Genomic DNA, 6297 nt, shown 5'->3' on the forward strand with positions numbered 1-6297 from the left:
CCCCCTCCCTCCTCCCCGGCCAGAGTGCCCGGACAGCTGCAAACCCTAGGTTGCAAACGCTGCGCTCCCCACCCTGCTGCCCTTCCCCAGACCCTCTGGAGAACAGCATGTGTGACTGGCATGGCAGGACAGAGTGGACCAAGCATGAAAGCTGCCTGCCACTGCAAGCTCCATGCTGCCCTGGCCACACTTCCTCTGTTTGCATCAAGGCAGTGTGCACCTGCCCTGCCCCCCACCCCTCCCAGATATGGGGATCCCCTCTACCCTCTGGGAGTGCATGCTGACACTGGCAGCTGGCCCTGCCCAAGCCTGCAGCAGGCAGGCAGTAGTGGGGGAGCTGACTCGTGCTCCTACTGTAGCAGCCGCTGCCTTCCATTGGGGGCAGGGGGCTGTAGTCCTGGGTCCCTAGCCCCATAGCCCTGGTAGCTAGGGGCCCTCTCCAGCCGGGCTGGAGAGCAGGGTCTGTGGATGAGAGGCTACGGGCACAAACAGGGCTGGGGGACTGAGGGGGGGAGTGAGGGACACCAACAGGGCTGGGGGAGGCATTTAATTTTAACCAAGGATTTTGGGATTTCTGTCACAGAAGTTGCAATTTTTTTATCAGAGAACTTGTGATTTTTTTATGACGGAAAACCAGGATCCCTGGCTATTCACAAACTTTCTTGTGAATGTTTGTCTCAAAATAAACAAATGCTTCAACTTTGACTACCCAGTTCTCTCTCAGGCTGGTGACTTACAGTGAGCAATACAAACTAAATAAGATGACGACATATTTGCGCACTTATTTGCATGAATGACTGATGCCTCCCGAGTCTGCGGAGGCACCAGCAGGCCATGGCTGGGGGTGGTCCCCCAGCAGCTGATCGTGGTGACTGGGAGTGGGGTTCCCACTTCTGCTGCTGATGTCCCACCAGCGGAGCCAATTTCAGGGGGGGGCATGAGCACTCTCTGTGCTCCCCCACCAGCTGGAGCACTTGTTCGGGGGGGAGGGGGGCGCGTGACCCCCCCATGCCTGTGCATAGCATTACCTTGCTTATTTGAATATTTTTTCAGTGTATGATAGTTTTTCAGCAAATACAATAATTTTGAGCTTTCAATATGATGATTTCTTGTTTAAGACCTGGCAATGCTGCTGAGCATGCCCAGTTGGGTCTAAGCTATGTACCCTGGTTTGGCTCGAAAATCCCAGTCAATAGCTGTCATCTTTCCTGAGGTGATTAGTGATTTGATTGGAATTGGTGCACTTTCTCTTGCATACATATTGGGTTGTTATTGCTGTTACTGGTGATAGTATTGCATTGTTGTTGTTTATATTGAAGTTTGTTGTTTAATATAGCAGTTGTTTCCCCTTCATCACATGTCTGTGTCATGACTGTGTTAAGCTACAGATGGGCTGTAAGCTTAGACTTAATGAGAACTGAAGCCCCAGCATCCTTTTACTAGGCTCATATCTAGGAGGATTACCACCCTTGTTTGAATAATTAAGAGGTTAGCTCACAACAGTACCAAGTTCCTTTTCCATAGGAGCAGGATATATAGAGAAATTAAGTGTTTGGTGGGAATGTAAACAGCTCTTGCTTCCATGAAAAAGTGCAATAAATATCATTTCCCCATATTTAAACATGTTTTGCTGTCATTGAGAATCCTGAATAAGAAGTTATGGTACTTTAAACAGAAAGCAACCATAAAAATTGATAACTTTCTTAAGCAAGAAGTTACTGATTACTCATCAGTTTAGATAGTTTTAGCTACAATTTCATGTATAAAGCAAACTAAAGTACTATAGTATTACATATTACTCATGATTGAATAGGAATATTAGGATTGCCGAAGACAAACCAAAAGATAATGTTTTTTAGCATACAAAAATAAGTAGATTGCAGCAATTAATAAATAACACTGCTTTTTTTCCCTCTTCAGACCCAGATTTACTGCCCTTTTCATGGGGGTTTGCCTCTTGTAGATTGATGCATCAGGGCTAAAGAAACAGTCTCCACTAAAGAATATTTTATTTTCAATTTTTAACTTTTCTAAATGGAAAAGGGAATAGGCCAGAAAAATTATCCACATCACTATTTACTCTTCTCACCTCATTATTAATCTCTTGCCTTGTTAAGAACTGTCTGTTTAGTTCTGCTCTTTGCTTTCTATGTCATCCCAGAATCAGTGCCGATTATTAGATTAGTTTAATAGCGTTCTGGAAGAGACTTTATCAAGAAACTTCTGAAGATGTATGCAATTATCTACCTTTTCTTCTTTACTCCCCTCTTCTTAATTCATGCAAACAGTCCTGACAGGATCAAAAGAGAAAAGCTTTTATCCATCCTTTTAGACTTTAGATCCCCAGCTTCTCAAGATGAATAGCATCTTTAGGTCTTAGTCTGGCAACTAAGAATGCAATTGTATAACATATTTGAAACTCAAATGCATAGTGACGGACTATGACCTCACATTTCCAATATGATCACAATTGCAACTCGACAAATTCAACAATATTTGTATTGAACCACGTTTTTACAAACAATTGAGACACATGGAACACTGAAGTCACTTAGTAGTTTTCTTTTTAATGAAATTATAGCTTAGGGCTTTTGTCAAATAAAACAAAAATATGGAATTTAAAAATAAAGGCCTCTTCAAAATCTTCAGTGTTATGGAAAAAGAGGATCAGTTAGTAAAGAATAAGTTGCTCAAGAACAAGTACAAAAGAAGTGTCACATCCCCATGGTTTTTGTTAGAATAAATAAATGTAATTTGTAGTTTGCTGTTCAAATAGGATTTTTAGGGTTACCATATTTTCAGGTCCAAAAAAGAAGACACCTGTCACTGGGGGGGGAAGGGAATATGATCATGGGGGGGAAGGGGGGCAGTGACATGCTGGTGGCCTAGCCCTGCCCATTCTGTTGCCCCTCACTGACAAGCCACACACCCCTAGCCCTGCCGCTGCCGCTCACTGTCAAACAGTGGTATCCTGCCCCTTACTCCTGACCTGCACCCCCTGGAGCACATACCCCCCCGACAGCTAATCACCTTGCCTGCTGCAGCCAGCCCAGGAGAGCAGAAAACCCGGTCATTTTCTCTTATTTTAAAAACCTGCTTGGATGCAGCACAGGAGTCCAAAAAAGAGGACATGTCTAGGAAAACCCAGACGTATGGTAATCCTAGATTTTTAGAAAGACTATATTGCAATGTTCTTTGAAAAGCAGTTCCAAGAGAAGCCTATGAGAGCCTTTGATAACCGAGCAGCATTGGATGAAGTAACCTGTGAAATATGTGAAATATACCATTCCATTCTCAAATCTCTCAACCTTTTCTACAAAACAATGAAGGATATATTTTCTATTTTACTGTTATCCTGAGTAGCACTCTTCTATTTAAACATGTGGATAAGGGATTTTTAACTTCATTCACTGAAGAACATCTATTTGAAAAAAAAAGACATGACTATTTTAATATCCAGCATACCTGGTAACTTCCAGTTATTCACTGATACATCACACTGAAATTCCCTGAAAACATCCAATAGTGAAAGGGTTAATAGACTTCCTGACCTCCAAAATTTTTACAGCTTTTGATGGTCTTGAGAAGGAGTGGGAAGGGCCCCTTAATAAGGTTCCAGAAAGCACTATTATTGTTGTTATTTTCCTAAGAAGATTAACAAATTAAATGTTTGAAGATTTTAATAAGATTCAAAAAGAGATGACCACCTGATCTGAGAAGATCCACCAATTAAAAACAATGCTGAAAAAATAAAAAAGGTCTTTTATACCATTGAAAGATTAAATTAAAGGAAGTGAAAACACTAATATTCTGACAAATTGAAGGATTAAATAACTATTATATATTTTGAAAGTTCATTGCCCTTTAGAACAGGGAAGTAAATATCATCTAAAAATAATTGTTTAAACTCCTCTAATTATATCCGTTAAACAATTAACCCATAATACAGCAGCCCTTTGACTGGGGGCAGGGGGAACAGAAACAAACTCAGGGAGATTAAATCAAGCCTTGTTTTTAAATGTGGAAGGCAAACCCAGCCAGACAATACAGCCTACATGAAGCCCTGTGCTGGGAGAGAGCATCTGTGAATGAACAGCTAATTGCTTAAATGATAAGTCATTAGGCTGCTGGCTATTTAGCTCTAAGGCTACCAGTCCCTCTTGCCCCTCCCTTCTCCCACTCCTCCTCCCTCTCTCCTCCTGCCTGAACTGCTGCCTTCTGATTCCTGGCTGGGCATCGCATGGCTTCCCTTCCCTGACAGGACTGTGCCCACCCCAGATAAAGGATAATCAGTAAGCTAATCAATTATCACTGCACTTATCAGTTAAACAATTAACCTTTCACAACCCTATTTTAGAACTGGGTTGTATACTGTAAATCACCCAACAGGATATAACTAAGCAATAACACATGGACCACATTCATTTTTGAGTAACTAAAAAATACTGTAAATCAGGAGTGAACAACACAGGTTCCATGGGCTGGAAGGGACCTCGGAAAATCATCCGGTCCAGTCCTCTGCACCAGGCAGGAAAGACAACTGAGGTGAGGTGACCCCAGCAAGGTGCCTGTCCAGTCTGTTCTTGAAAATTTCCAGGGTAGGTGATTGCACCACCTCTGGAGGGAGCTTATTCCATAATCTGGACATCCAAGTTTTGGGCAAAGTACCAAAAACAACCACAACCTCAACTTGTAAAATGTTGGTGTGCCAGCACAGGTGGCCAGGGAGTTGAGAGGGGCCTGATCCTTGTTGCGGCAGTGCAGCCTTGGCTCCTTTCCTGCTTTCTGCCCCAAGGAGCATGTGCCATACAAAATGCCTTCACGTGCCACTCTCTGGTACTTGTGCTGAGAGTTGCCTCCCCTGTAGATTTTGGTAGAAAATACAGCTCCTTTTACTCATCACAGTTTGTACAGCTTTTTATACTTCATCATGGCCATCCACAATATTTATCTGCTTTGATATAGATTTGTATAAATCAGTGGCACAAAAGCTTCTGGCCCCACAAACCAAATGAGTGGTATAGGGTTGACGTATAGGGTGGGTCCTCTCTGCAGGGTCTACATATGGGGTTGCTCCATTGGCCCAATCCCATGCCCCCAGATCCAGCCACGTGTTGGTGTGTTCTGGCTTGTAGTCACGTTATCCAGCCCATGGGCTCCCTATGGGTCTAGAAACTTGGCAATGAAGTACTGCTCCTCAGTCACCAAGTGTCCAGACCCCTAGGGAGCCCCACAGGCCAGATAACACAACTCCACAGCCTGACCCTAGTCTGCAGACAGGAATTTGAGCATGCCTTTCATAGTTTCATAGTTGATAGGGTCGGAAGGGACCTGAGCAGATCATCAAGTCCAACCTCCTGCCGTGGCAGGAAAGGGTACTGGATCAAATGACCCCAACCAGGTGTCCATCTAACTTTCTTTTAAAGACCCCTAGGGTAGGAGCCAGCACCACTACTCTGGGAAGTTGGTTCCAGATCCTAGCCACCTTGACAGTGAAGTATCACTTCCTAAAATCTAGCCTGAATCTACCCTCCGCTAGCTTCTGTCCGTTGTTTCTAGTCACTCCTGGGAGTGCTCAGGGGAACAGGGACACTCCCAATGCCTGCTGGTCCCCCCGATTAGTTTGTAAACTGCCACTAGATCCCCCCTCAGCCTTTTCTTGTGAAGGCTGAACAGGTTCAGGTCTTGTTACCTCTTCTTATAAGGCCTGCCCTGCTGACCCCTGATCATGTGGGTGGTCCTCCTTTGGACCCTCTCCACACTGTCCACATCCCTCCTGAAGTGCGGCAACCAGAACTGGACACAGTAGCCTGAGCAGTGTTGCATCACCTCCAGGATCACCTCCTTGGACCTACTTGAGATGCATCTGTGGATGCATGACAAGGTATGGTTGGCCCTCCTGACTGCATCCCCACTTTGTCGGCCCATGTTCATTGTGGCATCAATGATGACTCCTAGGTCCTTTTCTGCCTTGGTACTGACAAGAAGGGAGTTCCCCAGCCTGTAGGTATGCTGCTGGTTCTTCCTCCCCAGGTGCAGTACCCTACACTTGTCAGTGTTGAACCCCATCCTGTTCTCATTGGCCCACCCCTGTAACCTGTCTAGATCTGACTGCAGCCTATTCCTTCCTTCTAGAGTGCCCACTTCTCCCCACATCTTGGTGTCATCTGCAAATTTGAACAGGGTGCTTTTTACCCCCTTGTCCAAGATGCTGATGAAGATGTTGAACAGTGCAGGTCCAAGGACCGAGCCCTGCAGAACCCCACTGCCCACATCCCTCCAGGTCAAATAAGACCC

At 44.6% G+C, this 6297-nt stretch overlaps 1 protein-coding gene across 8 annotated transcripts in view; it reads right to left on the reverse strand.

The window, feature by feature from the left end:
• PTPRK (protein tyrosine phosphatase, receptor type K) overlaps positions 1–6297 on the reverse strand; it is a 608487-nt gene that overhangs the window by 179824 nt on the left and 422366 nt on the right. The window lies entirely within an intron of this gene.

This window comes from Crocodylus porosus, unplaced genomic scaffold (assembly GCF_001723895.1).
Source record: "Crocodylus porosus isolate Cpor-Errol unplaced genomic scaffold, CroPor_comp1, whole genome shotgun sequence".
Lineage (NCBI taxonomy): Eukaryota > Metazoa > Chordata > Crocodylia > Crocodylidae > Crocodylus > Crocodylus porosus.